We start from the raw sequence: 12,456 nt of genomic DNA on the forward strand, positions 1-12,456 counted from the left end.
ATGTTGGTTGCCCTTAATTTTCAGGTTGAAGCTCATGAGTTGTTATAATAAAGTGTCTTATTTAAACAAGAAAAACTTCAGCTGTTTAAAATCCTGTCATTTCCCTCATCAATAGGCAAATGTATGCGGCAAGGTGTTCCCAGATCTAATCACATCCTCTATCTGAGCACAAGGCTTTTGTGCAGATAAAGTGTAACAGTGGCGAGGACAAAAATCCACATAGTGTTCAGTAGAAGCAAGTCATAGTTTTAGCACCATGGTTGTTGCTTTCTTCCACATAGACAGGAACAGAAACAAAAGAATTTGACACATATTATTAAGGTAAAAAAATACACAGAGGTCACCAGTTCATGCAGCTCTGTCTCCGCTTGCAGACATGAAGTTTGACTTTGAATCAGAGCCCAGATGGCTCGAAGAGGTAACATATAGAAACTGAAAGTTAGTGAACCCAGTACAGAATGTTGTAGAACTCCCTATCGTTTGTTCTTGTCACTAAAAAAAAATCAAGTCAATCCAATTTCATAGGCATATGAAAACAGTCACCATGAGCAGATATGGCATCTTCTTTTTAATGGCCGACAAAGTGGCACCCATTTGATTTATCATTGACCCAATACTAACACGGCTCCTGTAGCTTAGCTCAGGCAGTCTTGAGCTGCGGTGCTGGATGATTTTGAATAGAATTGCCATTAGCTATTTGTTTGGAATATAAAGTTCATCAGACAAAGAAACTCACACATGAGAAATGTAAAAAAAAAAAAAAAAAAAAAGTCAGATAAATCTGATATAATGGTGCTGCATATATAAACTGTCTAACCTACTGTCAGTTTGCCACACATTATGTTGTTATTCATGTTGTTATTTTTTGCATTATTACTTTTTCAGATAAATTTTCAATAACAATCTTCCAAACACAGTCTCGTGAAGTCTGCAACCAGATCATTCTGGCCTCAAAAAGTATGCAGAAAGTTCCCACAAAGTTCACTTTAAAAAAAAAAATGTAGCAAGTCTCTAAAGAAAGTCTGTCCGGAGGACAATGTGCAGTACATTTTACAGGTATGTGCCTTTGAAATCCACTAATCTGTAAATGCAGGGAACCGTGGACATTTAGATTCAGCTGCAACCAAAGCAGGGCAGCAGCTCAGGCCTGACATGAATGCATTAAGGCCTGAGAGTAGGGTTTGTACAGGTGGGTTAAGTTCAGTTTAACACAGACAGACTACAGAACTTGATGATAATGATATGACAGCAAGTTGAAGTTCCATGAAAGTAGTATATTGGTGATTGAAGTTATTTGATGATAGCAAGATCAAAGCCGTCAGAGTTGTCACAGAGGAGAAAAGGAAAGAGGAGAGAGAGGCAGGGGCAGCAGTGAGTCTGGCCTCAGGCAGTAAAATGGTAAGAAATAACTCTGGCCGAGATTCACAACTGTAAAACTAATTTAAATCAAATGAAAATGACCACGGATTATTTGAAGTTTTCCTTTGGATCTGATCTTGTGGATAATAAAATCGATGGCACGACTGCTCTGCCTGACTTTAAATCACTGACAGTCCGATGAGGTGGCAATAGTCTCTTCAAAAACTGTGACCTTTAATTGTCAGCGCTGAATACAACAGAGCCAGCGTAAACTTTGTAATGTTAATCTACCATTAATCTAACACCTGTGCTTATGACAAGTCGAAATGTCCCCTGGGAAAAGGGATTTAGCTAACACCATGTTCATGTCAAATGGTATGGATGGAAGAGATGGGAGCAGGCCAGAATCATCAAGTTACAGACGCCGGGGTACAAATGTTTGATGGGCCCCAACCAACGTGGTTTAGTGGTCAGGCTTTTTTTTCCTTTCTTTAATAAATCACACGTAGCATTCGGGGCGTATATGGAATAGTTGTACTTCATTATGGAGAGCGCTGTACCTCATTGGAAAATGAAAAGTAGCAGTTGAAAGTAACCATTACAATATAACTTGACTGAAAGCTTTAGTACCTAAGTATCTGATATTAAATGGAAAACGAAGCAGCCAGAGCTTTTCTTGCTTTTTCACAATGATAATACTTATCTGACTGTCTCTCTCCTGTCCTCCTCCTCTGCTCTCCAGGGGCTGCCTCTGTGGGTGTCTCTCTGTCTGTCTGACAATCTCCTCCTCCACTCCTCTTTCCTCTGCTCTCCTCTTCTCTCCTGTTTTGCCTATTAGAAAAAAGGATGCAAACGGCATAAGGTCACCCAAAATCTAAACCAATCTCCTATTTTTTGATGTGATGATTAGATATTTTAAATATAAGTTTTACCAATTATTTCATCAGTGACATCAGGGTATCTTTTCAAAAAGCTTTATATTAATTTTAGCACACTGCTTTTTGGCCAAGATGTCTTACCTGTTTTATTAATAGTATTTATCTTTATGTTGGGGGTTTATTTCATTTTATTTCTGCATTAAGTTACATTGGCTGATTGTATGTGCCTCAGTCCTGAAATGCTTCCATCCTGTTAGTAACTTTGTTTTTGAAAAGTGCTGTATAAATAAAGTTTATTATTATCATTATTATCATTATTATTATTATTATTATTTGACACCAACCAATCTCAAGCTATACAACACCAAACCATTAATGCACTATTCCAGAATTTCAGAAAAACATTCACCGGTGCTCCGTATTCCTTACGGGCAGACACTCACACAACACAACATGGCACTATGAGATGCCAGCTACAGGCCAATATGCGATGCCGCAACAGATATGAACAGAGTAAACCAGTAGAATACTGCACCTAACCCTTAAAGGGGCTTCTTCCAGAAGTTCCTGTTGGCAAACTCAGTCACAACTTCATCAAAGTCCAAGCTCCCGACAAGCTCAGATTCGATGCCATCTGTGAAAATGATCTTCCTCCTTCGCAGTTTGTCACAGGCAGAGTCACAAAAATACGTAGGTCTACAAACACGTTGGGGAAAGGTGATTGCAGACCATGATTAAAAAGTACTCGTTGCAGATTTTGGGGAGACTTATCCTGCTCGCTGTGTACAAATCACCTGAATTGGATGATTTAATCCAGGAAGTTCTGTGAGCTCCCCTATTTGCTTTGCATATAAAAAGAATTCACATGAATTGACAAATTTAAGGTAATTTATATATAACAAGAAAAATAGTTGTCCAATTAATCACGCTTGAGGGACCCCAAGCTCTATGCAGTTAAGATGAGACATTGTCTCAACAACAATAACCAACAACTTCCTCTCTTTAAGATTTGAGCTAACCCATCTGACTGCTGCATTATTAAAACCAAGGGCTTTCAATTTGGAAAATAAAATAATAGTGTAACATCGCCATACCACAAAAATTCCCTTTCTCTACCTCTTTCCTGATATAATCAGTTAAATACAATAAAAAGTGTCGGTGGTGTGGGATTTTTGAAAGCCAGACTGAAATTAATGTGGTAAATTGTGTGAGGACATGAAGTTATCATTGTGGTTAAAAGTGGTCTTTACAATGATCTTTGACAGATTACACAAGATAGGAACAGGCCTATAGTTTCTGCGATCAAGTTTACTCCCTCTCTTGTAGCGAGGAATCACTCTAGAAAGTTTAAGATTACTGGGGGAAAGACCTTGATCAAAAGACAGATTTACAATATGGATGATGCATGGAGCAATGATTTCAGATGCATCTATTAATAATCTAGCTTGAATATTACCAAAACCAGTTGCTTTGGAGCAGTTGAGCTTGCTAAACATCTCAAGCACAACTACCTCAGACACCTGTGTCAAGGAGAAGCTATCAGCTTGAACCCCGTGCTGAGTGTAGTACTGATTGACATGACTCTCCCCATATCGTCCTTTCTTGCCCGCTAACTTTTCCACTAGTCTTCTGGCAACTGATGTAAAATAATGACTTGGACTGGACCTCCTTTTTCCTCTGTTGTAACCCCGTTCTCAATATTTAAACTAATGTTACTAGTTTTTGTTTTAAGCCTTTCACTTTAGCCAAGCTGCTTCAGAGATTTCCATAGCTTACCTGAGCCATTCCCATTGTTATTCCTATGTTCTACAAGGTCATTGTAGAATTACTGTCAATGTCTTCATATACAGTACTGAGTATGCTGAGGAATGACATTGGGTTCCTTCAATGTCACAGTCTACCAAATCAAACAACAAACACAAGAGTACAGCAAAATAAATCAAACACAAATGGAAGAATTGTATTATCTGTTAAAATGCGGGTAAGTGCTGACAAATTGCAGTCTCCCCCAGCAATAATAATGACAATAAATAAATAAATAAATACATGTCATAATAATTAGGAGTGTAAATGAAAAGCATGTATTGGAACTTTAGGTGAGTCTAATATCAATTCAATAAGAGTCCCACTATCATTCAAAAATTGATGCACTGGCAGTTGATGTTGCCAAAGAGCGTACAGTAAATCACTAATGTGGAGCAGATATGAACATCATTCGTATTTTCCTGGGGGACATGGTTCCATGAAAATAGAAATGATTGCACACAGACACACACACATAAAAAAATCAATTTTTATTTTTAATTTATTTGTTTTTTCTTTTCTTTTTCTTTCTTTCTTACAAATCTGTATGGGTTGAACCTGTTTCTTGTCTTCCACACAGATGACAGCATTTCTTTAAATTTGCTGTGGTTGATCCCAAAATTTTACCATAGCTGCCGGCCTGGCTGCAGTCTGCCATTAAAAATGAGGGACAAAAAGACAATTTAAACATTTTAACATTTTCTCAGGATTCAATCTGATCATATTATTCCTAAGGGATAACTGTAAAATTTACAATAAAGGGCAAAAATGTCATCAACTGTCAAACAAATTGTTAATTGCTGCAGCAAATGAATTAGACTGGATACTAACTTACAGTTTATCCCCGAAATTACTTACTTATGTCCTAATAACGTGTTGAGACTAGTCCAAGCAAGCAAGATAGTAAATGGCTAAATTAGTAATCAAATGTTTACCATTAAACTGTTACAAATAAAAAAAACAACATCAGTATCGCATTTGATATGAATATCACTAAAAGCAACACATGTTGGGACTGTATGAGCTGAATTCAGTACTCTAAAGGAACTTCCAAAATCCCATCCTGAGAAGTGACATGAAAAAACCTGGTCAAAAACATCTGAACACAGCTTGAACTGCAGCTAGACTGAACATTAAATGGCACTAAAACAGGGCTTTCCGTAGATTAGAGCTTTTTTAGTTTAACCTAAGATCAGTCTCAACTATGTTCTCATTCAAAAGTGAGTTGAAACTTTTCTCTTTTCTCAGGTTTATGATTAGTTAATGTATGTTGTGTCTGTGGTTTATGTCGGTGCGATGGGTGTGGGTGCTTTGTCTTTGGTAATGGACGCAGCGTCTTTGTACCATAAAGCGACGTAAGGATAAGCATGAAAAACAACACACTTTAACACTTAAAATACGCCAAAAGTGGTGTTAGCTGTCTTACAATATCTTAGCAGTGATTTGGTTTCATTTATGGCTGATCCTGGGTGAGTCTTACATTATTTGTTATTAACGTAGTTAAAGTTCCAAAAATGTAGCTGGTTCTAAACCAGCTCCTTACATTTTCACTATTTTGGAAAATTATTGTACATGCAGGGCTTTTAAAATTATTAGTCATACATTGTAATAGTAATTATCATAAACCTGGTAGGCATAGTTAGCCTAGCTTGGCATAAAGACTGGAAGCAGAGGCAAACAGCTAACATGGCTCTGTCTAAAGTTCATAAATACACCTACCTATACCTTCTTCACTATTTTTTTACTAAAGATGTGGTAATGTTTGCCTTTATGCTAAGCTTAGCAAACCACATCCTGACTTCAGCTGTCTACTTCACACACAGACAGGGGATTTATATGCATCTTGTTATCTCACTCTCAAAAAAAACCAAACTGTTGGCATATTTCCAAAAATGTTGAACTAGTCCTTCAACGTAATGTTCTTTGTTATTGCTAAATATGTACTACTTACTACGTATTGCTTAATATGTACATCTTCTCTAACCATGGAGAGCTATAGTTTAGAATTAATGTATTATCAAACAAGTTGGGTCAAGTGTGAATTATTAGAACTGATGGTGAATCTGTTCTTTCCTTCCAAATATCATGTTTACACCAAAATTGAGTGATATTCATTCAGAATCCAGGTCTATTTAATTGTAGAATATAGTCCAAATGAAGCATTACTTCCTTACCCCTAATTTTCATCATTTGGCCTTTACAAATTGGGGGGGGGGGGCATTTTGCAGTAAGCCATTATTTCCACTGATGCTTGCACAGTCATTTAGCTGGCTGGCCCAGGCCTAGAAATCTATTCATTTTGGCTCCGGTGTTACTTCTCTCTGGGAAATGCATAGCTAGCTTGTCCATTGGCACCACTGCAGTAGTAGCTGCAGTGCTGCCAATGGACAGTTAGAGTCCCACAGTGCAGGACAGATGGTGGAGACTACTACAGGACACAGCAGCCAAAACTGGGAGATGGCATGTTAGGGAGAGACTGGGACTGGGAGATGGAAACTGAGATGACCAAACACAGTGGGCGGCCTCAGGCTCTGAGCTCAGCAGCAGTTCGACAGAGCTGAATGAGATATACTGCAGTTTTAATTACAGCCAAACACCACAGCAGCTTCCTGTGCTAACTGTGTCTCTTTATGCTGGACTCGTCTAAATGGCAGAGGCCTTGTTCTAGTCTCAAAATTTTAGTGTTGCAAAAAAACATAATCAAGAGCAGTTCAATGACAGGAGACAAAAGATAATAAATAAAAAGTTTTTCTAACTTTTTGCATCAGTTTCTCTGATGATACTTTAGACTGGCACAATGGGACTGTAATTTTTTTGAGTAACCTTAGTGTGTTAAATATCAGTGGATGTTCTGGTAATCTTACAACCTGTATGATCGCCTGACAGTTTTTACTACTGTATGTTATGAAAAGTAGAAATGATAAAAAATAGGAGAAAAACTATGAAAATAAGACCCAAATTGAAGAGAAATATTGGCCAATAATGCTAAACTAATAATTACCTCCGCCAAAGAGATTATGTTTTCATCCTTGTCTGTTTTTTGGTTTGTTGCTTTATTTGTCAGCAGGATTACGCAAAACCTACTGAAGCAATTTGCACAGAGCTCACACTGAACAGTGGAGGGGCGTGGGATGGGCAAGAACCTATTCAATTATCGGGCAGATAAGAATCATTTACTATGAATTGTAATTTTTTCTTTGAAGTCTGTTGTATGTTTTTTGACATTGGCCTTGGCGCAGGTCTGCGATCTTAGTGAGTGTATTTTCTCATCTGTCTTTACCTTGTTAGCCATCTGGAATAATAAAACCTGAGAGCTCCATTCACCATTATTCAATCTGCCTACAGTATGAACAGAGATTCCTCTTGACTGATTAATTATAGAAACAATTTTGGATTTGGATAGACAAATGAGTCAACAAGATGTCCCACTCACTCTTCAGACACAAAATAAACATCAAACACCTTAAACCAGTGAGAAAAGAACTACACAGTGAAATGAGCTACTCCTGTCTGGTAGTCCTGAAACACTACAGATGGACTGGTCTCGTCAGCACAAGGTTGAGAGGCACTTATGTGGAGAGAGTAAGGAGGAGAGAAGATGAGAGGAATTGGAAGAAGACGGGGGTGGAGGTGTGGGGTGGAGGAGTGCTGGCTGGATGTAAAAGAGAGGTGTGGGAGGAGGTGGCCTCAGGCTGGGATTTACAGGAAGAGCGCCAAGAGGAGTCTAGCCTTCTCTTGACTTGTGTTTTTCTCTGGTCTCCACTTTGGCTGGCAGCGTTTTGCTATAGCAGAGAGTTTATGCAAGCCTTTTGAGACTGGAAGAAATATAGATCAAATTTGAATATTTACATATATTTGCTTTGAAATATGAGGCGAATAACCTCCACAGAATCCTGCAACACCCACACAAGTGACAGAAGCTGTTAAGCCCAAATTTTTAAGCTGTTTATAAAAGCAAACTGCCCTTTTAAGCTATATTACAGCATTTGAATTTTAATTGACTTACAAGACATTTAGTAAATGCATGTTTTTTTTTTTGTTGTTTTTTTTTACAACAGTGAGGAGTCACGGCTCAGACGTGGCTGGAGTCAAATGCAAGACTCAGAGACACCAAAAAGTTCAAAACATTTAAGCTATGCAGACAAAAGCAGGCAAGGATAAACAAAGAGCCAAAGTCAAGGAGCGAGCAGTGGTTGGTAATAGGCAGGCAGGAGAACCAGACGGAAAAAAAGGCAAAGGAGAAGGCAAAAGGGAAAGTCCAAGAACAGGCTGGGTTGTCAAAATAGGCATGCAAAACGGGTAAGTAAAGCTGGGAGGCTACAACTGGGATGGCCCAATAGACAGTCTGGCAGAGTGTAGGTGGAAATGGACCGGTATGTACACCAATCAGCTACAGCATTAAAACCACTGGTTACTGGTTTTGATGTTTTGGCTCAATGGTGTATAGTCCTGGTTGAAATTATTGGTACCCCTAAATTTTAAGAACAGAATATAGAATATCATCAGAAATAAATGCATATAAACCAATTTTGTATAATAAAAATATTTTAATAAAATGTCAAAAGTTACTGAACAAAAGAAAATTAAAAAAAAACAAACTTGCATAATAGTGAAATAATACAAACACAAATTTACCCCAGACACAATTATTGGTAACCTTCACTGATATTTGGTTGTACAACCTTTAGCAACAATGACAGCCTCTAAACATTTCTAGTAGCCATCTAGAAGCTTCTTGAACCTGTCTGAACCACTTCTTCCATTGCTATCCATTCAAGCTCTTATTAGTTTGAAGGACTCCTTTTTACAGGGCAGATTTCAGGGATTTTCAATGGGATTTATGTCAGGATTCATTGCTGGCCAGTTTAAAACAGTCCATCTTTTCCTTTTAGACCATTCTGTTGTGCTGCTGGATTTGTGCTTTGGTTTGTTGTTCTGCTGAAAGATCCGAGACTTTACCTAAAAAGTTTTCTGACACTGGGTAACATATTTCAATCTAAAATGCCTTGGTAAACTTCGGATTTCATCATTCCTTTGATACATTAAATGCCCATTAAAGGCATTTTGGATGCTCTCAGACAACTGTCTTGTCTTTGCTATTGTGACCGTCTTGTTGATAGTGCTGCAATCTCAATGCAAATGACACTCGACTCTACAGCCCCTCTAAAATAGAAGATAATAAAATATTAGAGGTTAGGTCCATGGTTTAACTCCCAAACCCACATATTAAAGCAAACAACGGAAAAACTTGAAAGGATATGGCCCTCTGTAATGCCAGAGCAGCCTATTACTCATCTTTAATAGAGGAAAATAAAATCAACCTAGGTTTCTTTTCAGAGGCCTGGCTGACAGAGGACCATAGCTCTATTGATCCATGTATTTCTATATCCTTAAAGCTTACTCTTGATCCAGGTGTTTTATCCAACTTAGACCGATATCCAACCTTCCCTTTCTCTCTAAGATCCTTGAGAAAGCTGTTAACAACCAGTTGTGTGACTTTTTACATGATAATAATTTATTTGAGGTTCTTCAGTCAGGATTTATAATGCATCATAGCAAAGAGACAGCACTGTTGAAAGTTACAAATGACCTTGTAATTACATCACACAAAAGCCTTGTCTCCATACTTGTCTTCTTATATAGTTTAGTGCTGCATTTGATACCATTGACAATCACATCCTATTACAGAAACTGGAACATTTAATTGGCATGAAATGAACCACTCTAAGATGGTTTAAGTCCTATGTATCAGATTGATTTCAGTTTGTGCACATTAATGAATAATCTTCCAAATACTCAATAGTATGATAATAGTATAACATAATATCATAGTAATAACAAGGTATTAAATATTCTGATCATACAAAGTTGGTTATTTTCCATTTAATTCTGATGATGTCCTAAATTCTGTACTTAAAATTGGAGGGTGCCAAGAATTTCAACCAGGACTGTATATATGCACCATGGTGTATACATACAGTATACACAGCATATCTATCTATCTATCTATCTATAATATTTTGTATACTCACTTGAATGAAAAAATGGTCTCATACTTTTGGACCCAACTGTTTATACATTTATGTAGATAGGTATTTGGACAGTGACACAATTTTCATATTTTTGCCTCTGTACAGCATCATAATGGATTTGAAATGAAGCCATCAAGATGTGACGGAAGTGTAGACTTTTAGCTTTAAATAAAGGGGGGTTTAACAAAAACATTGCATTAACTGCTTTGGAATTAGAGCCAATTTTATACATATTCCCACCTTTTCAGAGGCTCGAAAATAATTAGACAAACCAACATAATTATAGATACCGGGATTATTTTTAATACTTTCATGAAAATCCTTTGTAGTCAATGACAGCCTGAAGTCTGGAACCCATGGGCATCACCAAATGCTGAGTTTCCTCCCTTGAGATGCTTTGTCATTTCAGAATTTATCCTGCTACTTCTATCAGCAGTCAAATCATCAATAAACACAAGTAACCCAGTTCCATTGGCAGCCATACATGCCCGTGTCTTGCCTTGCCTTGCCTTGCCTCGCCTCACCTCTTTGGACGGCATATTGAGAATTCCCATGAACACGTACCAAATCCAAGTTCAACACTTGGAATCAACTCCATACCTTTTATCTGCTTAATCTGTCATAAAATAAAGAGGGAAGGGACCACAGCTTGCCATGAAACTGATTGTAAGTCAATTGTCCAATTACTTTTGAGCCTCTGTACACGAGGGACTATGTATAAAAATGGCTGTAATTACCAAACGGTTAATGTGATATTTTTATTAAACCCTTTGAATAAAAGCTGAAAGTCTACACTTCAATCACATCTTGATGGCTTCATTTCAAATCCATTGTAGTGGTGAACAGAGGCAAAATTACAAAAGTTGTGTTCGGTCCAAATATTTATATATCAAACTGTCTCAAACGTACACTGCATTAATGACAAAGCCTGAATACAGCAGAAGCCTCAAACAAATAACAAACATCTTATATAAATACACAAAAGAAATGTTAATTTATCTCTGTATTGATGAACTACATTTAAGATAATAAAGCACAGACATGCAATACAAATATAACTCAGCATTAACCCCACCACCAAAACTGAGAACGCAAGAGTGGAACTTTTTAAAATATGTATAGTATGTGAATGTATTAGACATTTTTGGTCAAAAGAAAAAAAAAATATCAGTTGACCCAATAAAAACTAGAAAGAACTCGAAGACAATACTTCCAACTGAATCTGTGCAAACTCCAATAAGCTATTTTACAAAGGAACTGTTTAAATTGGCATCTGGCTCCACATCAAAATACACACAAAGAAAATCAAGAGATAAAATATGTGCCAGATGGGTCTTTTGAATTGGGTACAATAAGCAAAAGTAAACAGTGAAAAGGTTCAAAAATACCCTGTCTTTCAATGTTGAGAAAAACAATGTTTCACAGATTTCATCAAAATCTCTTTCCACCATGGTCATCCTCTGGTAGGGTCGGGGGGTGGGGTGTAAGACAGCAATGTTTTGGTGAGGCAAAGACATATTTTCACCCTATTGGATAATAATATGTATATTCATATTTATTCTCTCTCTAAATTCCAAACTTCGAATCAACTCCAGACCTTTCATATGCTTAATTATTCATGAAACTGAGTGTCAGTCAATTGTACTATTGAGCCTTTAAGAATGAGGGACTATGTATAAAAATGGCTTTAATTCTACATGGTTAATGCAATATTTTTGTTTTTGTCTGAGCCTCCACAAATCTGCTACACATGCACATGTGTGTCACCACCAGAGCCTGGACCTGCATTCATTTCAATTACATTTGAAGATATGAGCAACAAAGGAACAGATGCCTGTGTTTGTCTCCATGTACCTGCTCTCAACCTGCACTTTTCTGTTGGTCAGTAGAGCCTTCTGTCAGATAGTATCATCTTGCCAAATTCAATAGTGCCGTTTCCATCTCCTCCACCCAGAAGACCCACATGTCCCCCGGCTGTTGTCCCCCTCCACAGCCCAGAGAACTGGGCTCTTTCCCTTGACACCTCTGGAGCCAGCAAGTGGCTAACACCTGCAGAGGCAGCTGGCTGTCTGGCCTGCCATCTGCCTGACCGCTTTACCCGCACAGACAGTCCACAAACAGGGCTGGAGTGCTGCAGCCCAGAGCCTGATCCCACAGGACTGCTGCTAAAGCACAAGGCTCTCAGCTTCTATGGCCTTCATGGCTGGTTTAGAATGAATGTTAATGTTAAAGAAGGCCATTGAAAGAAAAGAGGATATAAGCCTATTGAATGACCACACTAGTGGCTCTTCAACTTTTAATTTAACTATAAATAGTGTATAGTTTCCATTTATCCTTAGAATTTGCTGGATGATACCATTAGTCTTTAGAGTGAGTTTCTACCT

The sequence above is a fragment of the Xiphias gladius genome, chromosome 23 (assembly GCF_016859285.1).
Source record: "Xiphias gladius isolate SHS-SW01 ecotype Sanya breed wild chromosome 23, ASM1685928v1, whole genome shotgun sequence".
NCBI lineage: Eukaryota > Metazoa > Chordata > Actinopteri > Istiophoriformes > Xiphiidae > Xiphias > Xiphias gladius.